Genomic DNA, 27,110 nt, shown 5'->3' on the forward strand with positions numbered 1-27,110 from the left:
TACAGTATATAAATACATATATAATCTAACCCCCCCTCTTTCCCCCTCTACCCCACTCTAAACCCCTTTAACCCCCTCTCCATCTATCTATTCATCTGATTTACAGTATCTCTCGCCTCTCCTTTCCCCCTCCACTCCTTCCCTGACCCTGTCCTCTCTCTTCATCTCTCCACCCCAACACTCTTCTCTCTCTCACTCTCTCTTTCTCTCTCCATCTCCAGTCCTAGCCCTCTACCTGCCTACCTGCCTACCATCCATCTTGCTCTCCTCCCTCACTCTCTCTTTCTCTCTCCATCTCCAGTCCTAGTCCTCTACCTGCCTACCTGCCTACCTTCCATCTTGCTCTCCTCCCTCACTCTCTCTTTCTCTCTCCATCTCCAGTCCTAGCCCTCTACCTGCCTACCTGCCTACCTTCCATCTTGCTCTCCTCTCTCACTCTCTCTTTCTCTCTCCATCTCCAGTCCTAGCCCTCTACCTGCCTACCTGCCTACCTTCCATCTTGCTCTCCTCTCTCACTCTCTCTTTCTCTCTCCATCTCCAGTCCTAGCCCTCTACCTGCCTACCTTCCATCTTGCTCTCCTCTCTCACTCTCTCTTTCTCTCTCCATCTCCAGTCCTAGCCCTCTACCTGCCTACTTGCCTACCTTCCATCTTGCTCTCCTCTCTCACTCTCTCTTTCTCTCTCCATCTCCAGTCCTAGTCCTCTACCTGCCTACCTTCCATCTTGCTCTCCTCCCTCACTCTCTCTTTCTCTCTCCATCTCCAGTCCTAGCCCTCTACCTGCCTACCTGCCTACCTTCCATCTTGCTCTCCTCCCTCACTCTCTCTTTCTCTCTCCATCTCCAGTCCTAGCCCTCTACCTGCCTACCTGCCTACCTTCCATCTTGCTCTCCTCTCTCACTCTCTCTTTCTCTCTCCATCTCCAGTCCTAGCCCTCTACCTGCCTACCTGCCTACCTTCCATCTTGCTCTCCTCCCTCACGCTCTCTTTCTCTCTCCATCTCCAGTCCTAGCCCTCTACCTGCCTACCTGCCTACCTTCCATCTTGCTCTCCTCCCTCACGCTCTCTTTCTCTCTCCATCTCCAGTCCTAGTCCTCTACCTGCCTACCTTCCATCTTGCTCTCCTCCCTCACTCTCTCCCTCTTTTCCTTTCATGTCTTTGTGAGACTCATTAGTGAAGACTAGCTGTACCCTCCTCACAGTCGCTCATTGTCACAGTCCTTTGTGGGGAGACTCTTGACATAGTCTCTAACCCTGGCCCTCAGCCTCTTACCATCAGCCCTTCAGTTTCTTAAAGTGGCCTTTAGCCCCTCAGCCTCTTTTAGCAGCCCTTTCATCAGAGAATGAAGAGAAAAGTACACACACACACACACACATGGTCATGCACCTATAATATGCACACACACACACATGGTCATGCACATATAATATGCACATACACACACATGACATTGCATAATACTTTTTTGATAAGGCACAAAAGGGAAATATTTGACAATGTTTTTGAACACCGTTCATTTATCTAGCTATCTATTGTTTGATTCCCTGGGCTCTGTGTAATTTCATTCTCTGTAGTATTTGCATGGGGCAGCTTCCCATAACTGTCCTACACCCTGAAATAGATCTGCAGTGTGTGTGTGTGTGTGAGTGTCTACACTTGGCCAGTACTGAACCTATTGTTACCCAGAGTAAAGCAGTTCTCTGTCAGCTTTAATGAAAAACGCATCAGTGTATGAAGATAAGCAGCAGTCATGAAATGAACCCCTCTGTCTCTTTCTTTGTCTCTCTCTCTTTTCTCTTTTCTGCTCTGTCTCACATTTCCCATTATATTTAATGAGTTGGTGCTCTGACACTTGGCAGTGATATCTGTCCTTGTCCTCTTCCAGAGGTGGTTACCCACAGTGGATCATAATGGACCATTTACACCTGGTTAGAAAGATCTGATCTCTTTTAGTGTGGCCACTATCCATTAATCAATTAACTGGTTGTATTAGAATAATAAGTGTACAGTATGCATTACAATAACAACCTGTTTCTGTGTCCTTCTGTTCTCTCTCTCTCTCTCTCTCTCTCTCTCTCTCTCTCTCTCTCTCTCTCTCTCTCTCTCTCTCTCTCTCTCTCTCTCTCTCTGTCTCTCTCTCTCTCTCTGTCTCTCTCTCTCTCTCTCTCTCTCTCTCTCTCTCTCTCTCTCTCTCTCTCTCTCTCTCTGTTATGAGGTGTGTGTATGTGTAGACTGTACTGTTAACCGTCAGAGCTGAGTGTGATCATTAGGGCTGTGATGGGCCACGGTTATTATTATTTTTGATACAAACGTTTTTGAGCTTGTAAAGCATCATAATGCATCTTTGAAAATGAGCTACTAACATACAGTAGCTTTGGTGACACTCTTTGCTAATAAACATTTGACTGCTTGGAAATGTAGGAAATGAAGCTTTTCCTCCCAGCTGTAAAAATGTTAAACTGCTATTGGGTAAAATATACCTCATTAGTCCAATGTTGTCACAATACCAACATTTTGACTTCGATTCCGTTCCCAGGTTTAGTAGCACGATATTCAATAACATCACGTTTATTCGATACCAAATTGATACCAAAACGATACCACAGCAAAGAAAGAAGGCATATTAGCCAAAGTCACAGAATGGCACTTGATCCAGACAGATAAACTCAGCTAATGCTCTGTTCAATCATTTGGCTTCTTTAAGGTTCAATATTATGACATTTGAAATGTTTTATGGCAGAATTCTTCAGAGACAGCCATGTGTGCATTTAGGAACCAATTATACAATCCATTTGACTTTGTTTTTACCATTCTAACTACAAACAACATAATGGCAATCATTTATTTGAATGGTAAATCTCTATTGATAAACTGGGTAAATCAAGATGTAGCCTAGGAATGTGTGGATGCTTTGTTTTGTATGATTTCATGGGGCTGTTTCCCTTCCATTTTATTGTACTGATCAACCACATTTGCATCGGTGTAGCTTATTTTATAAAAGTGTGTGTGTCTTTAACCAGTAATGACTGTCATTCACAAGCCAGGAGTGGTGCAGCCTGTCAGAGTCCTCAGTTTGCTGAGGCAATATCATCTTTGGCTGAGGGAGAGACGTGAGGGAGACCGATTAAGTGAATGGATGAAGTTTTTGGTGGCAATCAGGTTTTAAATCAGCATATTTTGCATTATGATTTGCATATTATCACAAACAAAGTACGAAGGTGTTGAATTGATGTTAGTTTCAGCTGTAAAGGAAAGTTAGCCTACGAAGCTGGAAGGTTCAGGTATCTTCTTGCATCGTAAATTTATTCTAGCCTGTATGTTGTCATGGACATTATTTTGAGAATAGTAATGAACCGTTTCAACATTTCTACATGTCTTATCGCATTATTCAAGAGTGTTGACTTCTGTGCTGCATGACTGGGGAGTTTAAGATGATGCAGCCCAGACTCCCAGTGCAGGCTGAGTGGAGCAGGCAGGGTGCAGCCCAGACTCCCAGTGCAGGCTCAGTGGAGCAGGCAGGGTACAGCCCAGACTCCCAGTGCAGGCTGAGTGGAGCAGGCAGGGTGCAGCCCAGACTCCCAGTGCAGGCTCAGTGGAGCAGGCAGGGTACAGCCCAGACTCCCAGTGCAGGCTGAGTGGAGCAGGCAGGGTGCGCTCCATGGGGATTCCAGACTCCCAGTGCAGGCTAAGTGGAGCAGGCAGGGTGCGCTCCATGGGGAGCCCAGACTCCCAGTGCAGGCTGAGTGGAGTAGGCAGGGTGCGCTCCATGGGGAGGCCAGACTCCCAGTGCAGGCTAAGTGGAGCAGGCAGGGTGCAGCCCAGACTCCCAGTGCAGGCTGAGTGGAGCAGGCAGGGTGCGCTCCATGGGGAGCCCAGACTCCCAGTGCAGGCTAAGTGGAGCAGGCAGGGTGCGCTCCATGGGGAGCCCAGACTCCCAGTGCAGGCTAAGTGGAGCAGGCAGGGTGTACAGCCCAGACTCCCAGTGCAGGCTAAGTGGAGCAGGCAGGGTGCGCTCCATGGGGAGCCCATACTCCCAGTGCAGGCTAAGTGGAGCAGGCAGGGTGCGCTCCATGGGGAGCCCAGACTCCCAGTGCAGGCTAAGTGGAGCAGGCAGGGTGCGCTCCATGGGGAGCCCAGACTCCCAGTGCAGGCTAAGTGGAGAAGGCAGGGTGCGCTCCTTGGGGAGCCCAGACTCCCAGTGCAGGCTAAGTGGAGCAGGCAGGGTGCGCTCCATGGGGAGCCCAGACTCCCAGTGCAGGCTAAGTGGAGCAGGCAGGGTGCGCTCCATGGGGAGCCCAGACTCCCAGTGCAGGCTAAGTGGAGCAGGCAGGGTGCGCTCCATGGGGAGCCCAGACTCCCAGTGCAGGCTAAGTGGAGCAGGCAGGGTGCGCTCCATGGGGAGCCCAGACTCCCAGTGCAGGCTAAGTGGAGCAGGCAGGGTGCGCTCCATGGGGAGCCCAGACTCCCAGTGCAGGCTAAGTGGAGCAGGCAGGGTGCGCTCCATGGGGAGCCCAGACTCCCAGTGCAGGCTAAGTGGAGAAGGCAGGGTGCGCTCCATGGGGAGCCCAGACTCCCAGTGCAGGCTAAGTGGAGCAGGCAGGGTGCGCTCCATGGGGAGCCCAGACTCCCAGTGCAGGCTAAGTGGAGCAGGCAGGGTGCGCTCCATGGGGAGCCCAGACTCCCAGTGCAGGCTGAGTGGAGCAGGCAGGGTGCGCTCCATGGGGGACATCAGCTGCGCTGATAGACAGACTTGATCCGTGAGACACAAGTACCAAGAGTAAGCAAAATTCTGGAACCAAACCATTTTTCATGTTCTAGTATCAAAAAAGTACCCTTGTTTGGTTTACCGTGCAACACTAGTTCGCATAAAGTCCCACATTTTTGTGCATGTCAGCAGATATGTTTTCAAGATATTGGACTTTCAAGAAGCAAAGTTTCACCAGCCACCTCATCATATTATTATTTTGAGTTCAGGATTATTTCCCCTAATTGACTGTTACATGATTATACGATAATTCTGCCAGCCCTACTGATCATATGGGGCGGCAGGTAGCCTAGTCGTTAGAGCATTGGGACCATAATTGAAATGTTGCTCAATCGAATCTCCCAGCTGGCAAGCTAAACATCTGTCATTCTGCCGCTGATCAAGGCAGTTAACCCACTGTTCCTAGGCCATCATTGTAAATAAGAATTTGTTCTTATCTTGCCTAGTTAAATAAATAACAACAAAATATAACCCATATGAGTGGGTAGAAACAGGCAACTTCAAAAGGGTTTACTCATAATGAGTTAAACTCACATTTCCATCATCAGGGAGACAGACTGGTTTGGAGTGTGTGTGCATGTTATCATGAGGTTAATTGAGTTGAGCGTACACCAGTTGATAGAGCTCACTCAGTGTTTCTGCCATTAAATCTTCATGTCCATGCTGAGGCATTTGAAAGCCTCTTAGAAGTGAACGTGAGGTAAAACTGAATAAAATATGAATGAACGGTTGATTTTCTTTAGCTTTTCTTGCGGCCCTTATTGGATCAGTATGTCAGTATGTATGTCTGTATGTATGTCTGTATGTATGTCTGTATGTATGTATGTCTGTATGTATGTCTGTATGTCTGTATGTATGTCTGTATGTATGTATGTATGTATGTGTGTGGACATGTTTGTGTGTGTGAGTGTAAGCGTGTATGTGTAAAGATCAGGCTGGTGGCACTGTGACGGCGAGGGTAATGGTTTGCCCCATCGCCTTAGGTAAGACACTCGGCAGGGTGTGTCTGTGTGTGTGTGTGTCTGTCCCAGCAGGGCTGTGTGGAATGGGGTACATTGTTCACGTCTGAACAGCCAAGTCATCAGCCCCTTTAATCCAGCCCGCCAGGGGGAGAGAGTGTGTGTGTGTGTGTGTGTGTGTGTGTGTGTGTGTGTGTCAGAGGCAGAGCGACCTTCATGATGGAACCATGACCATAAACTTTGTTATTATTAGACTCTGAGGGGAGAGAGAATGTGAGGGAGAGAAATGTGAGGGGAGAGAGACTGTGAGGGAGAAAGATTGTGAGGAGAGAATATGAGAGAGAGAGACTGTGAAGGAGAGAGCATGTGAAGAGAGAGAATTGAGACTGATATTGGTATATCACATTCTCATTCTGCCAGACATTGTTTTGGAATTGATTTATGTTTTCTCAAAAGTACTGACTCTGTTCTCTCTTCCTTCTCCTCTCCCCATTTCTGCCTCTCTCCTTCCCTCTCCCTACATCTCTCCCTCCCTTCTCTATATCTCTCTCACTCTCGCTCTACCTCTCTCCCTTCCTGCCTCCCTATCTCTTTTTCTGCAGGACGAATGACATAGGATGAACACTACTGGCGGGGTGTGTCTGTGTGTGCTGTCGTCCCTCCTCGGTGTGGCCTGGGCCGTGGCTGCTCTAGTTCCTCTAGCTCTAGCTCCTCTTTCTACCCTGGCCGCTGCCTATGGGGCTGCCAGTGGCGTCTCTCCCAGGGAGGCAGAGGGGGGCAGCCTCCCCTCCCAGTGCTCCAGCCTGGTAGCAGGGGTACTGTATGGATCTTTCTCTCTGAGAGAGCTGTTCCCGTCCCGGGTGCCGGGCTGTTCCTGGTCGTTGGAGAACCCCGATCCCACCAAGTATTCCCTCTATCTCCGATTCACCCGTCACCCCTCCATCTGTCAATCACACTCCCCCATGCTCCTCCCACTCGACCATCATCTAGCCAATCAGAGCTGCCCGCTGGATCTACAGACATCAACTCAGGACGTGATAGACCTTTGCGGCAGCGAATTAGAATCGGAAGGACCATATTCATTTTTACAGTTCGACAAGAACTTTGTTGAGCTATGCCTGTCGAGACTACCGTCACCTGATGAACCGCCGGTAACCAAGGAAACGCTAGAACTCCGGCTAGTCGAGGTTTTGCTAATCAACAATGAGAACTCCAGCCAGTTCACCTGTGGAGTACTCTGCAGATGGTTTGAGGAGTGCCTGCGCAATGGTCGTCATGGAGACGGTGACGCTGCTGATGGTGACGGTTGCAGAGTTACTCAGACGGGGTGTGTGTGTCCCAACAACAATGTGGTCATGGCTCAGCCTGTACCCCTTCTCCCGGCAACGCCCCATAACAACGGATCGCTGTTACCTGAGGATTGCTGCGTCACAGAGCTGCACCATAACAATGCCATTGCCATAGCCCCCAGGGACGTCAGACAAGGTAAGGCAGTGCCTCACTTCACTTTGGTTTTGCTAACACACTAGCTGTCAATCAAGCAGATTGCTGTTATTGGTTGTCTGGTCTAGTTAAAAGCTGTAAAAAAGTGCTAATGCATTTTTTATTTGACTTCAGAGTGTCAGACATATTGGGTTGTTGAGTCTAATGTGGTGTTTTTGTCTGCTATATTTCTTCCAAAACATATTATAATATAATGAATATATCTTCAGAAGAAATTCTCCAGGGCTGAAATTTGACTCCAAAGGGTCATAGACTTCTGAATTCTGCTTGATAAAGCTTCTATTTCTCTTATTGGCTTTCAAAAATGACAAACATCAAGAAGCCCGAACGTCACTTATAACAGACTTAAAATATGTATCAGAAGTTCCTTATTTTTTAGGTATATTTTAATACCACCTCCTCAGATTTGTAGAGAGGCGGGGCTGCTGGTGAGGATGTGTACATGGACTCACTGATCAATCTGTGTATGTGTGTGTGTGTGTGTGTGTGTGTGTGTGTGTGTGTGTGTGTGCGTGTTTCTTTGCTTGTTTAGCCATATGTCTAATTGTTGACTAGCTTCTCAGTTGTTGCTCTGTGTCTACGAAACAGATCTTAGAAAGTAAGAGTTGACCATCTGCTGTGTGCTCACTGTTGACCATCTGCTGTGTGCTCACTGTTGACCGTCTGCTGTGTGATCACTGTTGACCATCTGCTGTGTGGTCACTGTTGACCGTCTGCTGTGTGGTCAATGTTGATCGTCTGCTGTGTGGTCACTGTTGACCGTCTGCTGTGTGGTCACTGTTGATCGTCTGCTGTGTGATCAATGTTGACCGTCTGCTGTGTGGTCACTGTTGACCGTCTGCTGTGTGGTCACTGTTAACCGTCTGCTGTGTGGTCACTGTTGATCGTCTGCTGTGTGATCAATGTTGACCGACTGCTGTGTGGTCACTGTTAACCGTCTGCTGTGTGGTCACTGTTGATCGTCTGCTGTGTGATCAATGTTGACCATCTGCTGTGTGGTCACTGTTGACCATCTGCTAAAATGGAAGAACAGGTTTACATCAACAGACAAACAAAGACTAATATACATACTTAGTGAAACAGTGCTGTGTTAGATAACACCGTCACATACAACTTTTAATGCACTGAAAAAAATGGACATCTGCCTACCTGGAGGTGATCCGTCACATATTACCATCTTGCATGATGTCTTTATAGAGGCAGTTCTGTTTTCTGTACTGCTAGGCTGATTGTGGGCCAGCTTGACTGCTTTCTCCTAACGAGAATCCAATACTCTAATCAGATTTTACATATACTCCTGGTGAGAGAACAGATGACCTGCCCTGCCTTCTCTGGCCTCGGCCACACGCACGCACACACACATGCACACTCACACGTACACACACCTACACACACACATGCACACATATACATACACACACACAAACACACACATGCACACACACACATACATAAACCCACACAGCTCTGCCCTAAGCCTCGGGGGTGATGTTACCTTGCTGATGGGAAGGTTATCAGGCAACACAGTGGATCAATGGGACAGATACAGTAGAGTTCATTATCTAATCAGAACACATAGAGAAAGAGAGAGGGTGGGATAGGGGGAGAGAGACATTGAGAGAAATTTGCAAACAAAGCCTTCTCATTCCTTGTCGAATTCAAAAAAGCTTTCAACTCAATTTGACATGAGGGCCTGTAATACAAATTGATGGAAAGTAGTGTTGGGGGAAAAACATATGACATTATAAAATCCATGTACACAAGTGTGGGGTTAAAATTGGCAAAAACCACACATTTCTTCACACAGGGTCGGGGGTGAGACAGGGATGCAGCTTTAGCCTCACCCTCTTCAACATATATATCAACGAATAGGCGAGGGCACTAGAACAGTCTGCAGCACCAGACCTCACCTTACTAGAATCTGAGGTCAATTGTCTACTTTTTGCAGATGATCGGGTGCTTCTGTCCCCAACGAAGGAGGACCTACAGCAGCACCTAGAAATTCTACACAGATTCTGCCAGGCCTGGGCCCTGACAGTACATCTCAGTAAGACAAAAATAATGGTGTTCCAAAAAATGGCCATTGGCCAGGACCACAAATACAAATTCCATCCAGACACCGTTGTCCGACAGCACACAAAAAACTACACATACCTCAGCCTAAACATCAGCACCACAGGTAACTTCCACAAAGCTGTGAACGTTCTGAGAGACAAGGCAAGAAGGGCATTCTATGCCATCAAAAGGAACATACATTTTGACATACCAATTAGGATCTGCCTAAAAATACTTGAATCAGTTATGGAACTCATTGCTTTTAAAGGTCTGGGGTCCACTTACCAACCAAGAATTCACAAAATGGGACAAACACCAAATTGAGACTCCTCCGTGTACAACGTTAAACACCAAATAATGCATGCAGAGCAGAATTATCAAAATCCAGAAAAGAGACGTAAAATTCTACATCCACCTAAAAGGAAGCGATTCTCAAACCTTCCATAACAACTGGAGAAGAGTCCCCTAAGCAAGCTGGTCCTGGGGCTCTGTTCACAAACAGAACCCACAGAGCCCCAGGAGAGCAACCGAATTAGACCCAACCAAATCATTAGAAAACGAAAGATAATTACTTGACATATTGGAAAGAATTTACAAAAAAACGTATTAAACCAGAATGCTATTTGGGCCAAAACAGAGAGTACACAGTGGCAGAATACCTGACCACTGTGATTGACCCAAACTTAAGGAAATCTTTAACTATGTATATACTCAGTGAGCATTGCAGACCTGGTTCTCAAGAGAATACAGGCTATGTTCAAACTGCCCAAAAAGGAGGTGGAAAGTGAGCTGCACTTCCTAACCTCCTGCCAAATGTATGACCATATTAGAGACACATATTTCCCTCAGATTACACTGACCCACAAATAATTTGACCACCTCCCATATCTAGTGGGTGCCATCACAGCAGCAACATGTGTGACCTGTTGCCACAAGAAAAGAGAAACCAGTGAATTTTCAAACACCATTGTAAATACAACCTATATTTATTTGTATTTATTGAATTGAGAAAGAGAGAGAGGGAGAGGGAGAGACAGAGAGAGAGGGGGAGGGAGAGACAGAGACAGGGAGAGGGAGAGACAGAGAGAGAGGGGGGGGAGGGAGACAGACAGAGAGAGAGAGAGAGAGAGAGAGAGAGAGAGAGAGAGAGAGAGAGAGAGAGAGAGAGAGAGAGAGAGAGAGAGAGAGGGGGAGATAGGGGAGAGAGAGAGATAGATAAAGAGGGGGAAATAGGGGGGGAGAGAGAGAGAGAGAGAGAGAGAGAGAGAGAGAGAGAGAGAGAGAGAGAGAGGAGGGGGGGAGAGAGAGAGATAGATAAAGAGGGGGAGATAGGGGGGAGAGAGAGAGAGATAAAGAGGGGGGACGTGAGGAAGAGAGAGAAAAGAGAGAGAGAGGGGGAGAGAGAGAGAGTGAGAGGGGGGAGAGAGAGGGGGGGAGTCAGAGAGGGGAGAGAGAGAGGGGAGGGGAGTGGGAGGAAGAGAGAGAGAGGGGGGAGAGAGAGGGGGGGGAGAGAAAGAGAGAGAAAGAGGAGAGAGGGGGAAGGGGAGGAAGAGAGAGAGAGGGAGAGAGAGAGAGAGAGAGTCTGCGCGTATTCTGCACACCCCTCCACCTGTTACTGTGGAACATTACAGAACGCGTTTCCATGGAGACAAAGACAGATTTCAGATTTAGATAGGGGTAATGTCACACAGGTTTTTTACAAACCTTGACAACTCTTTTTGTGTTTGTTCGTTTGTTTGTATGTTAGGTGTCTACATGTTCGCGTATTTGTGTGTTTGCTTGTCTCAGAATGTGCATATGTATGTGTCTCCGTCTACCAAGATACATTTCACTGTAAGTGGACAGACCTTGAGAGTTGTCTGCATCAGACTCCATCAAGATATGTCAGTACAGAACACCAATACATAAAGTATTGTGAACTATAAGACTGGGTAGATAAAGAGTACAGATAACATTTTATAATCAGCTTCACTTTCAGCTTCTCATTCAGCTTCACTTTCAGCCTCACTTTCAGCTTCTCATTCAGCTTCACTTTCAGCCTCACTTTCAGCTTCTCATTCAGCTTCAGTTTCAGCTTCTCATTCAGCTTCTCTTTCAGCTTCTCTTTCAGCTTCACTTTCAGCCTCTCTTTCAGCTTTACTTTCATCTTCACTTACAGCTTCACTTTCAGCTTCTCTTTCAGCTTCTCTTTCAGCTTCACTTTCAGCTTCTCTTTCAGCTTCACTTTCAGCTTCTCTTTCAGCTTCACTTTCAGCTTCACTTTCAGCTTCTCTTTTAGCTTCTAACAATTCAAGCTTACATAGAGAGTTGGATTTGGATTTTTGAGCACCCTTATCACCAGCTTGCATTCACTGTGTTGTATTGAATTGCCTATATATTTTCCCTCAGCTTTGAGCTTATGTTGTGTTTGAATATATAGAGGTAGAGAAACACTGTCTGTTGATTTTATCTCGATCTACAAAGCATTTGGTCATTTATTTCATACTGTTTTATCATGTATTTTGCCTTAAAGGTCACTTTGAGGTGTAACTAGTATTTTCAAGACGGACATAAAGAAACACAAGTTGCACATACAATTTGACAAAATATGTTGTATATTTTCACAAGATGATATGTTAGGATGAAGACACAGTACTGTGTTAAGTTCTTCCTTCAGTGGATATGGTATAGAACATAGCTATCCAGATAACGATGGCATTGGATAATGCGTGTGCATGTGTGTGTATGTATTTGTGTGTGTGTGTGTGTATGTCTCTGTGTGCGTGTGTGTATGTCTCTGTGTGTAAGTCTCTGTGTGTGTTTGTCTCTGTGTGTGTATGTCTATGTGTGTGTATGTCTCTGTGTGTGTGTAAGTCTCTGTGTGTGTAAGTATCTGTGTGTGTTTGTCTCTGTGTGTGTATGTCTCTTTCTCTCTATGTATGTGTGCGTGTGTGTGTGTGTGTATGTCCCTCTCTTTCTCTGTGTGTGTGTGTGTGTGTGTGTGTGTGTGTGTGTGTGTGTGTGTGTGTGTGTGTTTGTGTGTTTGTGTGTTTGTGTGTTTGGCAGCTGCCTAACTACCAGTAGCAGAGTGTGCTCTTTTCACCTTTCTTTAGGAAAACACTTTAACCTTTAACAAGCTGCCAATCTCACACCCCATCACACACACACACTGTTCACAGACCTCAGTGCATGGTCCGTTAGGGGAGGAAATATGGTCGATGAATAACACAAATAAACAGATCGGCACACTATCGACCTGAACACAGATCTCATTGTTTGCTCATGCAAGGCCCCTTGAGAGGTGGAGGGTTTTAATCTGACACACACAAACATTCACACAAACACAGAGACAACTGTGCACTCACACAGGAATACACAGAGACACACACACACACACACACACACATCTCACGTATAGTACCTAGAGCCATAGCTGAATTACTGAATATTTACACGAGTGTCTTCACTACTTCATTCAGGCCTACTTTCTGATGTCAAGCTGTGTAGGCACACACACACACACACATATGCACACACACACACAGGGTCATGTAAGTAGGAGGAGGCTGATTAAATGGGCTTTCAGCATATACATGACTGAGTGCCAAGTGTTTGTGAAAATCAGATCAGAGTATTCCCCTGTCATTCATTAAACTAAAAGAAGACTGTGACAACATGAGAACACACACACAATGTTTTTCTCCCTCTCTCAGATGCACACGTCTAACTAAAAACATTGGATACTTCAGCTGGAGTTTGATTGCTCATTTTTATGTAAAAGTGTACTAGAAGATAATTGCAGTTTTTCCCAACAAGATCTTCAGATTCAGACTTTTGTTCACATTCTCCAAACGTCAAATTTAGAAGTTTCAAGTTTTGTTAGTTGTATGTACGTGATACATTGTCCAACAAAATGCTTGCTTGTAGGTTCCTTCTCTACAATGTAGAAACAATAGGAAATAATAACAAATAATACGTTGCTCCAAAAATTGTTTTTGAAACCCTGGGTTGCCACGGTCGATTGGTTGAGCCACCTGCTGCTCTAGCTGTCATGGTTAAATGTAAGCATTCATTCTAAATTCAGTATTGGGATATTTTGAACAACTGTCCAGCAGTGGGATTGAGGATCCTCAGAGCCCGCTTACACTCATCCGCCACAATGCCCTATCAAAACCCAAGCCTATTTAATAGTAGTAGCGCTCACCGATGCCCCTAGTTACGGGTTTTGAAGGCATCTCACAACGTCCTCAGGACATGGATTGATGTCCAATTTGGAAGTGAATCTTGAGCAACCTGGCATTTTTTTCCCCAACACACAGGCACATGGTGTAAGTGAACTGAGTTGTCTCTTAGCCACACCTCCACTCCCTGTTTCACCTGACTCCATTACTGTCACTCTGTTTTACACACCCACACACCCGCACACATACACACACACAAGTTTTTCCCTAACCCCTAACCCTGAACATAATCGTAACCCTAAGTCTTAAACAAACCCCAACCTTAACCCGAAACCTTAACTTCTAAACCTAACTCCTAACCATAACCCTAAACATACCCCTAAACCTAACCCTACACCTAACTCCTTACCCCCACTCCCCAACCCCAATACTCACAAACACACACACACACACACACACACACACACACACACAGAGCTCTCTACAGGAATCATTAGAGCAATCAAAGTTGTATTTATGTGATCAAGGAGTCATATTTACCTGCTATAACCTGTGTGTGTGTGCGTGCGTGAATGCATGCATCTGTGTGTACATCAGTCTGTGTCGTCAGTGTGCTGTGTCGCTATCTAGGCAGTGAATATGTCAGCATGATGGATGGCGGATCCCTCTCAGTACTCATTCTCTTGGTGATGAAGAGCCAGGGGGTTAGGAGGCAGAGCTGTGATCTGGATCCAGAGATGGAGCACCCTCCCCTGGGTCACCTTGTCTGCAGCCTCCCCTGTCAGAGACGGAGCACCCTCCCCTCGGTCACCTAGTCTCCAGCCTCCCCTGTCCCTCCATGGCCCCGAAAAACATCTTATTCTTTAGTTTAAATAACAACCATATGTTATATTTGATTAAGGTTTGTATTTTGTGTATAACAGTAAATATTTGTAAATGTGTAGTAATGACTGTATATACAGTACCAGTCAAAAGATTGGACATACCTACTCATTCAAAGGTTTTCTTTAAAAACAGTGTTAAACATATCAACATGTTATTACTCATAGTAGCCACCTTGATGACAGCTTTGCACACTCTTGGCATTCTCTCAACCAGCTTCACCTGGAGTGCTTTTCCAACAGTCTTGAAGGAGTTCCTACAAATTATGAGCTCTTGTTGGCTGCTTTTCCTTCACTCTGAGGTCCATCTCAACCCTAACCATCTCATTTGGGTTGAGGTCGGGTGATTGTGGAGGCCAGGTCATCTGATGCAGCGCTCCATCCCTCTCCTTGTTCAAATGGCCCTTACACAGCCTGTAGGTGTGTTTTGGGTCATTGTGCTGTTGAAAAACAAATGACAGTTGCACTAAGCGCAAACCAGATGGAATGGCGTATTGCTGCAGAAGGCTGTTGTAGCCATGCTGGTTAAGTGTGCCTTGAATTTTAAATAAATCACTGACAGTGGCATCAGCAAAGTACCCCAACACCATCACACCTCCTCCTCCATGCTTCACGGTGGGAACCACACATGCGGAGATCATCCGTTCACCGACACTGTGTCTCACAATGACATGGCGGTTGGAACCAGAAATGGCATATATTGTACTCCACTGGTCTAATGTCCATTGCTTGTGTTTCTTGGCCCAAGCAAGTCTCTTCTTCTTTTTGGTGTCCTTTGGAAGTGGTTTCTTTGTAGCAATTCGACCATGAAGGCCTGATTCACACAGTCTCCTCTGAACAGTTGATGTTGAGATGTGTCTGTTCTTGAATTCTGTGAACCATTTATTTGTACAGCAATTTCAGAGGATTGACTGACCTTCATGTCATTGTTCTTTGCTTATCTGAGCTGTTATTGCCATAATATGGACTTGGTCTTTTACCAAATGGGGCTATCTTCTGTATACCACCCCTACCTTCTCACAACACAACTGATTGACTCGCATTAAGAAGGAAAGAAATTCCACAAATTAACTTTTAACTTCTTGCGTCGAGCCATGCCGGATCCGGTAGCGTAGTCATAGCCTCAAGCTCAATACCATAACGCAACGTTAACTATTCATGAAAATCGCAAATGAAATTAAATGAATATGCTAGCTCTCAAGCTTAGCCTTTTGTTAACAACACTGTCATCTCAGATTTTCAAAAATATGCTTCTCTGCCATAGCAAACTAGCATTTAGCGTTAGCATTAGCAGGCCACATTTTCACAAAAAACAGCAAAAACATTCAATAAATCATTTACCTTTGAAGAACTTCGGATGTTTTCAATGAGGAGACTCTCAGTTAGATAGCAAATGTTCCGTTTTTCCTGAAAGATTTTTTGTGCAGGAGAAATCGGTCCGTTTGGTGCGTCACGTTTGGCTACCAAAAAAACCCGAAAATTAAGTTATCCAAACGCCAAACTTTTTTCCAAATTAACTCCATAATATCGACTGAAACATGGCAAACGTTGTTTAGAACCAATCCTCAAGGTGTTTTTCACATATCTCTTCAATGATGTATCGTTCCTGGAAGTATGAGTCACCTTCTGTAACGCAAGGTACAATGGTTGCCACTGGGAATTACGCACCGATTTAGACAAAGGACACGGACGGCCCCCTGGCAAATGTAGTCTCTTATGGCCAATCTTCCAATGATATGCCTACAAATACGCCACAATGCTACAGACATCTTGGATGAACGGCAGAGCGCATAAGCTCGTTCACAGCATATTCACAGCCATATAAGGAGACGTCAGTAAAACACAGTGTCAAAAATCCTGTTCATTTCCTGTTTGAAGTTTCATCTTGGTTTCGCCTGTAAGATCAGTTCTGGGGTACTCACAGATAATATCTTTGCAGTTTTGAAAATGTCAGAGTGTTTTCTTTCCAACGCTGGCAATTATATGCATGGTCGAGCATCTTTTCGTGACAAAATATTGCGCTTAAAACTGGCACGTTTTTTTATCCAATAATAAGCGCCCCCATAGGTTGAAGAGGTTAACAAGGTGCACCTGTTAATTGAAATGCATTCCAGGTGACTACCTCATGAAGCTGGTTGAGAGAATGCCAAGAGTATGCAAAGCTGTCATCAAGGCAAAGGGTGGCTACTTTGAACAATCTCAAATATAAAATATATTTTTATTTTTATTTGTTTAACAATTTTTTGGTTACGACAAGAATCCATGTGTTATTTAGTTTTGATGTCTTCACTATTATTCTAATGTAGAAAATAGTAAAAATAAAGAAAACTCTTGAATGAGTAGGTGTGTCCAGACTTTGGACTGGTACTGTATGACTGGACAAAGCCATCGATCATGTTACACCATTCGTTCCTATGTGAAGATTATTTCTATACAAAATTGAAGCCAAATTATGTGGGTTAAACTTTTCTGCAGTGGGCTAAATCAGGGTCACACGGAGTGTTTCTTGGTAGTCTTAAAAAAATCTAATTTTAAGCTAAAGTATATACCTCACACACATGGTTATTGGCTTTAAAAAAACACCTGTACCATGTCAGATATTGAGTTGAAATGTATTCAATTTTGAGTTTGCATCCCAATATTACACTTTAAATACTTCACAGAATGAAATATGACAAAACCATTTGACATAGATCTTTTTTTAAACTACTGTTTATTCATTAAGAAATGATAAACATTCCACCCATGAGGCCACTAGGTAATTTGACTGCAGGAAAGGGCTACGGTGACTTGTCATGGAGAAATAACCAGCCAGGTCACCAATGATACAAGTCAGTATTAGACGTCCATCCATGTTTGAGGATGTCGGGAGATGACGTGGAAACTGGCCACTAGGTGAAACAATTAGCACTGTTACCCCCAAATAGGTTTTGGTTTTGCTAGGGCAATGTAGACGGGGATGGTGGAAGGGCGGAAGCATCTGGCACTTGTGCAAAAGGTTGAATGTTCTAACCCCAGTGAAAGAAAGATGTTTTTGAGATTTTTGTTTTAAGCCTATCCCAAACCTCAACCCTTATCAAAATCAGATTTTATTGGCCACAAACACGTATTTAGCAGATGTTATTGCGGGTGTAGTGAAATGATTATGTTCCTAGCTCCAGAAGTGCAGTAGTATCTAACAATTCACAACAATACACACAAATCTAAAGTAAACAAATGGAATTAAGAAACATATAATATTAGGACAACCAATGGCATTGACTAAAATACAGTAGAATAGAATACAATATTTATATATGAAATGAGTAAAGCAGTATGTAAACATGACTAAAGTGACCAGTGATTCCATATCTATGTATAAAGGGCAGCAGCCTCTAAGGTGCAGGGTTAAGTAACCTGGTGGTAGCCGGCTAGTGATGGCTATTTACCAGTCTGATGACCCTTCCAGTGACGTTGGGTGCTGTAGGTGTCCAGGAGGGCAGGCAGTGTTCCCCTGGTGATGAGTTGGGCAGATTCCACCACCTTCTGGAGAGCCCTGCGGTTGCGGGCAGTGCGGTTGCCGTACCAGGCGGTTAGACAGCCCAACAGGATGTTTGTGAGGGTTTTAGGGGCCAAGACAAATTTCTTCAGCCTCCTGAGGTTGAAGAGGTGCTGTTGCGCCTTCTTCATCACATTGTCTGTATGGGTGGACCATTTCAGATTGTCAGTGATGTGTACGCCGAGCAATTTGAAGCTTTTCACCTTCTCCACTGCGGTCCCGTTGATGTGGAGAGGGGCGTGCTCCCTCTGCTATTTCCTGAAGTCCACGATCAGTTCCTTTGTTTTGTTGACATTGAGGAAGAGGTTATTTTCGTGGAACCACTCTGCCAGGGCCCTCACCTCCTCACTTCAGGCTGTCTTATCATTGTTGGTAATCAGGCCTACTGTTGATGATTGAGTTGGAGGCCTGTGTTGCCACGCAGTCATGGTTGAACAGGGAGTACATGAGGGGGTTGAGCATGCACCTTTGTGGGGCCCCTGTGTTGAGGATCAGCGAAGTGGTGTTGATTCATACCTTCACCTCCTGGGAGCGGCCCATCAGGAAGTCCATTACCCAGTTGCACAGGGCAGGGTTCAGACCCAGGGCCTCAAGCTTAATGGAGGTACTCTGATGTTGAAGGCTGACCTATAATCAATGAACAGAATTACATTACATTTTACATTTACATTTAAGTCATTTAGCAGACGCTCTTATCCGAATCTTACATAGGTATTCCTCTTGTCCAGATGGGATAGGGCAGTGTGTAATGCGATGGCCATTGCATCGTCTGTGGATCTATTGGGGAAGTATGCAAATTGAAGTGGTTTTAGGGTGTCAGGTAAGGTAGATGTGATTTGATCCTTGACTAGCCTCTCAAAGCACTTCATGATGACAGAAGTGAGTGCTACAGGGCGATAGTCATTGAGTTCAGTTACCTTCTCTTTCTTGGGTACTGGAACAATGGTGGACATCTTGAGGCAAGTGGGGACAGCAGACTGGGATAGGGAGATATTGAATATGTCCGTAAACAGACACGAGACATACCATTGAAGTCAGAAGTTTACATACACTTAGGTTGGAGTCATTAAAACTCGTTGTTCAACCACTCCACAAAATTCTTGTTAACAAACTATAGTTTTGGCAAGTCGGTAAGGACATCTACTTTGTGTATGACACAAATAATTTTTCCAACAATTGTTTACAGACAGATTATTTCACTTTAATTCACTGTACCACAATTCCAGTGGGTCAGAAGTTTACATACACTAAGTTGACTGTGCCTTTAAACAGCTTGGAAAATTCCAGAAAATTATGTCATGGCTTCAAAATCTTCTCATAGGCTAATTGACATCATTTGAGTCAATTGGAGGTGTACCTGTGGGTGTATTTTAAGGCCTACCTTTAAACTCAGTGCATCTTTGCTTGACATCATCAGAAAATCAAAAGAAATCAGCCAAGACCTCAGATAAAAATTATAGACCTCCACAAGTCTGGTTAATCCTTGAGAGCAATTGCCTGAAGGTACCACGTTCATCTGTACAAACAATAGTATGCAAGTATAAACACCATAGGACCACACAGCCGTCATACCGCTCAGGAAGGAGAAGCGTTCTGTCTCCTAGAGATGAACGTACTTTGGTGCAAAAATTGCCAATCAATCCCAAAACAACAGCAAAGGACCTTGTGAAGATACTGGAGGAAACAGGTACAAAAGTATCTGTATTCACAGTAAAACAAGTCCTATTTCGACATAAACTGAAAGGCCGCTCAGCAAGGAAGAAGCCACTGCTCCAAAACCGTCATAAAAAAGCCAGACTACGGTTTGCAACTGCACATGGGGACAAAGATCGTACTTTGAAAAATGTCCTCAGGTCTGATGAAACAAAAATAGAACTGCTTGTCCATAACATCGTTTCACATCGTTACATTTGGAGGAAAAAGGGGGAGGCTTGCAAGCCGAAGAACACCATCCCAGCCGTGAAGCACTGGGGTGGCGGCATCATGTTTTGGGGGTGCTTTGCTGCAAGAGGGACTGGTGCACTTCACAAAATAGATGGCATCATGGGGAAGGGGAATTATGTGCATATATTGAAGCAACATCTCAAGACATCAGTCAGGAAGTTAAAGCTTCCAAATGGACAATGACCCCAAACATACTTCCAAAGTTGTGGCAAAATGGCTTAAGGACAACAAAGTCAAGGTTTTGGAGTGGCCATCACAGAGCGCTGACCTCAATCTCATAGAAAATTGTGGGCAGAACTGAAATAGCGTGTGCAAGCAATGCTGGTACACATACACACAGACAGACGCAGACACACACACACATACAGACACATAAGAATGTAAAACAAAATTCTGATTATGCATTTTTCTCTGTGCAGCTATTCTACTGATTTTGCTGTGCTGTATGTAGACATAATGCTTATTTGAAAACAAGACTTCCTGGAATGTAGGGTCTCTCTGTCTGCATCAACACTAACTGATGAATGTAGGCCTTGTAGGAAGTCTCTCTGTCTGCACCAACACTAACTGATGAATGTAGGCCTTGTAGGAAGTCTCTCTGTCTGCACCAACACTAACTGATGAATGTAGGCCTTGTAGGAAGTCTCTCTGTCTGCACCAACACTAACTGATGAATGTAGGCCTTGTAGGAAGTCTCTCTGTCTGCACCAACACTAACTGATGAATGTAGGCCTTGTAGGAAGTCCCTCTGTCTGCACCAACACTAACTGATGAATGTAGGCCTTGTAGGAAGTCTCTCTGTCTGCACCAACACTAACTGATGAATGTAGGCCTTGTAGGAAGTCTCTCTGTCTGCACCAACACTAACTGATGAATGTAGGCCTTGTAGGAAGTCTCTCTGTCTGGGATGCAGTTAGGTCTTCTTTGTGGCGTTCCTGCTGCCCCCTCCAGTCATTCTGCCATACCGGAGCACTGCTCGAGAACATGACATTCAGTCATTAAAGAAAGAGAGAGAGCTGGGAGAGGGCGAGAGAGAGAGGTGAGGGAGGGAGAGGGGGAGAGAGAGAGAGAGAGAGAGAGAGAGAGAGAGAGAGAGAGAGAGAGAGAGAGAGAGGAGAGAGAGAGAGAGAGAGAGAGAGAGGGAGAGATGAGGGAGGGAGAGGGAGAGAGAGAGAGGTGAGGGAGGGAGAGGGGGGGAGAGAGGGAGAGAGGAGAGGAGAGAGAGAGAGGTGAGGGAGGGAGAGGGAGGAGAGAGGGGGAGAGAGAGAGAGGGGAGAGAGAGAGAGAGAGAGAGAGAGAGAGAGAGAGAGAGAGAGAGAGAGAGAGAGAGAGAGAGAGAGAGAGAGAGAGAGAGAGAGAGAGAGAGAGAGAGAACTGAATGGGGGGAGAGAGAGAGAGAGAGAGAGAGAGAGAGAGAGAGAGAGAGAGAGAGAGATGAGGGAGAGAGAAGTGAATGGAGAGAGAAAGAGAGAGAGAGAGAGAGAGAGAACTGAATGGGGAGAGAGAGAGAGAGAGAGAGAGATGAGGGAGAGAGAAGTGAATGGAGAGAGAGAGAGAACCAGACAGAGCACTTATACACTAAGGTTATGAGGGGAGAGACAGCCTGATAGTCCCAGGGTGAGACTGACAGCTCTTACACGCACGCAAACACTTACACACACGTCTCCTGTCTGCATGGAATATTCCTGGAATCATAGTAATTAGAGCAAAGCAAGAAAGGTAGAAAAGCGGAAGTAGCTAGGGAGTGTGTGTGTGTATAGTGTTCGTGAGTGTGTTGGAATGGGGCTTCATGTCTCGGTGCTGTCAAGCCTCACCAGGCTTCATCCAACCGGAGCACTGCCCACAGGAGACACACACAGACACGCACTCACTCTGGAACACACAAACACAATCTGGAACACACATACACACTCTGGAATACACATACACACTCTGGAATACACAAACACACTCTGGAACACACATACACACTCTGGAACACACATACACACTCTGGAGCACACACTGGGGTAGGGGGCAGAGAAACAAGTGGTAAGGGGTAAACATAGTGATAAGATACAGGACGAGAGATAGTGAGAGATGACTCTGATGGACTGATGAGGCGGTGCTAAGGAAGAAGAATATGAGGAGTGGAAGAGGCGGAGGAAAGGGGGAAAGCCCCAAGAGGGATTGGTTGGTTGGTTGAGGTCATCATTTAAAGAGGAAAGAATTAATCACTTAAAGAGGAAATAATTAAATTACGACCTGCTCCCTCCACGGGCAAGTTGAAATTCCAGATTCACTCGAATCATCTCTCTCACTTTATTGCCATCCATTCCTCCCTCCCTATCTTCTTCTGTTCATATATCATTCCCTCATTAGTGCTCTTGCCTCTTCTCTTCTCTCTCTCTCTCTCTCTCTCTCTCTCTCTCTCTCTCTCTCTCTCTCACACACACTAACATCCCTCTCTTGTTAATTTGGTCTCATGTCACAGGGAGTTTGTTCTGTAGGCTGTGATTGCTTTCCCTTGTTAGCCAGATGGGGAATAAGAAATGATAGAAAAACTGAAATGGGAAATAGAGGATGACAACAGCTGTTGATATGCTATTCTCTTTCACCCTTCTTATCCCCCGCACCCCCCCCCCCCCTCTCTCTCTCTCTCTCTCTCTCTCTCTCTCTCCATTCAATTCTCTCTCTCTCTCTCTCTCTCTCTCTCTCTCTCTCTCTCTCTTTCCCTCTCTCTCCCTCTCTCTCTCGTGGGGAAGGGTGGAGATGGTAAAGAGGCAATTATCTGGGCCAATTGTAGTTTGGCCCTCCTTCCTCGTTCCTTACCTGAGGCCAAGGTAGAGGGAAACCACCACAGAAGGAGAGGAAGAAGAAATCATGAGAGGAAATAAAGGATATATATATATATGCATGAAATATTAACTATGACATGATGCGCGTGAGGGGGAAAAGTGTGCATGCTGATGGTGGCAGGATTGTGTAATGCTGGGGAGCCTGGCACCTTTGCGCGCCAGGGAGGGAGAGCGGGAGCAGGCGTAACAATACCAGTCATTTTCTTTCAAATCAGTGAGGGTGCACACTTTGGGGGGAAGGGATGAGATAATTGGCACGTAGCCCATGTGACAGAGCAGGCAAGTTGAACCCCTTACACTCGTGGGAATTGTCCTGTATTGATATGGCTAAATTCACATGTTAATTGCCAAATAAATAAGCATGGTTATTATTATGGGAAAAGTTGGAGATTATGGGAAAATTATAAATCCACAATTGAGGACACAACAGAATCCAGAGATTGCACTGTTGATTTTCTGTACATTTACTCTACTTTTCACTGCATTTGTTGATAACACAATCTGACAATACTCTGGATACAGTTAGTAACATGATCTTAACAATCCTGGAAGATGTGGGGTAGGTGACAAGACAAAAAACTGACAATGGTTTGAGTGAGAGGATTAACTGGTGTCTCAAATCAAATCAAATGTATTTATATAGCCCTTCGTACATCAGCTAATATCTCAAAGTGCTGTACAGAAACCCAGCCTAAAACCCCAAACAGCAAGCAATGCAGGTGTAGAAGCACAGTGGCTAGGAAAAACTCCCTAGAAAGGCCAAAACCTAGGAAGAAACCTAGAGAGGAACCAGGCTATGAGGGGTGTCCTCTTCTGGCTGTGCCGGGTGGAGATTATAACAGAACATGGCCAAGATGTTCAAATGTTCATAAATGACCAGCATGGTCAAATAATAGGTCTGGGACAGGTAGCACGTCCGGTGAACAGGTCAGGGTTCCATAGCCGCAGGCAGAACAGTTGAAACTGGAGCAGCAGGACGTGGTGGCCACTCACCTCTCCAACGTTTGCACAGTTCCTAAGTCATTTTATGACTCAAAAAAGAGTATTCAACCATAAGCTGCTTTTTGAGCTCTCCTAGCTGTGCCGTTGAGGAACTAGAGCAAGCACACTTGTAGTTGTTTTGTTTGGAACACATCCCTGCATCCCCGCCATCACACAATTGCTGTTGATGTTTACGCAATCCAAAAACGGCTCATTATAAATTGCATTCTGGGTCAGGTAGGCATCCTTCGAAAGCCTGTTCTATTGACAACATGACTAAGCTAAGTTATAAAATATGATATTACAGTGTCAGGTTTTCACAAGGTGTGCATAGAAAGGAGTCATAAGTGGATTCAGGTGCGTGTTATGAGGTTCATTTTCTTAACAATGAACAAACATGGATTCATTCTCTACAGAACAAACCAGTGTATGACCCCATGTCATGTTGTAACTGTCCATTAAACCTTGTGATCATAAACGTTGCCACTGTTTATTACATTACTTTTTTATGCAGCATTTCCCTCATTCAGACAACAAAACAGTTTCAAAATTTGCCCAATTAGCAGGAAGGATGGGGGCAAGTTAGGTGCTCTTGGGTTCAGAACAGCTGTCAGTCAAAACAATGTGAAGCACAGAGCCTGAGCTCTCCCATTATTTATAGCATGTTACTGTACAGCTCCTGCGTTCCAATTTAGGCCCAAATCTGCCATTTTCAACCCATATACGGGTATGAGTGTAAAGGGCTATTTTAGATAGTTTTCAATCTTCACTTCCTGTACAGCGACATATAATCTGTCAGGGTAGAACAGTTCCTCAGATGACAAGACAGGAAGAGAGAAAGACAGAAGGATGGAAGAGAGTGCTGGAGAATTTGAATTTGAGAGAGAAACTGAGAGAGAGAGAGGGGTAGATTAAATGGAAAGGGAGAGATGGTCTGAAGAAGAAAGAAAGTGTGAGAAAAAGAGATTGATAAAAAGTGAGGGAGAGAGAGAAAGGGAGAGATGAAGGTACGAGGTATTGTTGGTGGTGTCGAGATAGAATGAGGGATGGAGAGAGAGCGAGATAGGGTATAGAGCAATAGATGAAGGGAAAGGAAGGGATCGGGTATTGGGTGGTGAATGACTCCTAGTAGAAAGCCTGTTTGCTTAAGGTTACCGTGGTGACAGGATTAGTATTTGAGTCTCATGAGCTCTCCTTCTCTCTGACTGGGCTCAGCATTGAGCCCCTTTATACTAGACTAGTACTCTGACACACACACATACTGTACACACACACCCACACTCTATATATCCTATATCTTCTATGGATGTTTACTGAATAAATATATAAACGCTACATGCAACAACTTCAAAGATTTTACTGAGTTATAGTTCATATGTGGAAATAAATCATTTGAAATTAATAAATTAAGCCCTAATCTATGGATTTCACATGACACGGCAGGGGCACAGCTATGGGTGGGCTTGGGAGGGCATAGGCCCACTCACTTGGAGCCAGGCCCAACCACTGGGAAGCCAGGCCCAGCCAATCAGAATTCCTCACAAAAGGGCTTTATTACAGATAGGAATACTCCTCAGTTTCATCAACTGTCTGGGTGGCTGGTCTCAAACGATCCCGCAGGTGAAGAAGCTGGATGTGGAGGACCTGGGTTGGGAGGTCTGCGGTTGTGAGGTTGGACATACTGCCAAATTATCTAAAACGACATTGGAGGCGGCTTATGGTAGATACATGAACATTCCATTCTCTGGCAACAACTCTGGTACGCATTCCTGCAGTCAGCATGCCAATTACACACTCCCTCAAAACAGGAGACATCTGTGGCATTGTGCTGTTTGATGAAAATGCACATTTTAAAGTGGCCAATTATTGTCCCCAGCACAAGGTGCACCTGTGTAATGGTCATGCTGTTTAATCAGCTTCATGATATGCCACAGCTGTCAGGTGGATAGATTATCTTGGTGAAGGAGAAAGGAGAAATGCTCACTAACAGGGATGTAAACAACATGTTAGAGAAACAACCTTTGTGCGTATGGAACATTTCTGGGATCTTTTATTTCAGCTCATGAAACATGGGCCCAACACATTACATGCTGCATTTATATTTTTGTTCAGTCTATGGACCTGTGTGGGTGTGTATGTGCTGTGTTGGGGCTGGGCCTTACAGCAGCTCTGAAAGGGGTTAGCACTGATACAAAGACACTCATATTCATGACTATGGGGAGTTTAGGCTTTAAAACAGATTGTAAGTCAGTGGAGCTGGCTACAATAGCTTTGCTGGAATCAATGGTATTTTTTACGTGTTTTGCTGTTTATAGCACTCTAGTGTTCTGTGACTGTCTCTATCCATCCTGGTTTCATTGGCGCAATGTTTCTTCAAGTCCCTCTAACCAAATGCAGCAGGCATCAAAATAAATGCCTGAGTGGAGAAAGAAAAGAACAAACTGTCGGGGGAGGTTCTCTTCTGCACTGTCGAACCAATCCAGTAACTGTGGAGGAGGAGTTAAGATGGATTGTCACCTTGTTGACGTCCAGAAGTGAGAGTCCACAGAGCCTGTGATGCGTTTCCCGTCTTGTCTTTCCAGAGCAGCTTTAACCCTTGTGTGGTGTTCATGTTCATGTTATTCACCCAATGTTCACTGGTCTGAGGGACCCACAACATTATTGAGTTAAAACAATACAGCCATAACATTTTCGGTAAAAACACTTCATACTTAGATGTGGACTTATATCAGTTACAAGAAATATAGACAGCACACATGGTTCATATTTGCCATTTACCTCTGCTAGATCACATTTAGCATCAAAAGTGCTATTTGTTTTTTGGGGATAAAATGTGATTTTTGTAAACAAAAATCTATTATAATCATGATGGGTGGAATAAATCATGTTCACCTTGAACAAATATAAATGAAACAAGGTTTTCATCACTATTGATGTTTATTGCTTTGAACTGAACAAATTGGAAGGACAAATTTTACGTACAGTATTTTATGGAAATGATAAATGAGCCCCATTGAACACACATTAAGGTCGGTCTACACACCACAAGAGGGACAGAGTTTTACTGTGTGTGTGTTGCAAATGTATTTCTTCCACTTGATGCATGTGTACTGTGTCTTCCTGTCCTTCTTGGGTCCACACACATCGCAGCGCTTCTTCTTGTTGCTGCCGGCTGCAATCTAGAATGATGAAAACACTTAGTTCAGGAATTTTACTAACATCTCACTGTCAGGGTTTTCCTGTGGTGAAGGAGAAGCAGACAAAATGCAGCGTGGTTGTTATTTATGTTCTTTAATAAAAGGAACTAGAGACATGAACTAACAAAACAATAAATGTGCGAAAACCTAAACAGTCCTATCTGGTGCAAACACAGAGACAGGAACAATCACCCACCAAAACCCAACACCAAACAGGCTACCTAAATATGGTTCCCAATCAGAGACAATGACTAACACCTGCCTCTGATTGAGAACCATATTAGGCCAAA

This window comes from Oncorhynchus nerka, linkage group LG4 (genome assembly GCF_034236695.1).
Source record: "Oncorhynchus nerka isolate Pitt River linkage group LG4, Oner_Uvic_2.0, whole genome shotgun sequence".
NCBI classification, from domain to species: domain Eukaryota; kingdom Metazoa; phylum Chordata; class Actinopteri; order Salmoniformes; family Salmonidae; genus Oncorhynchus; species Oncorhynchus nerka.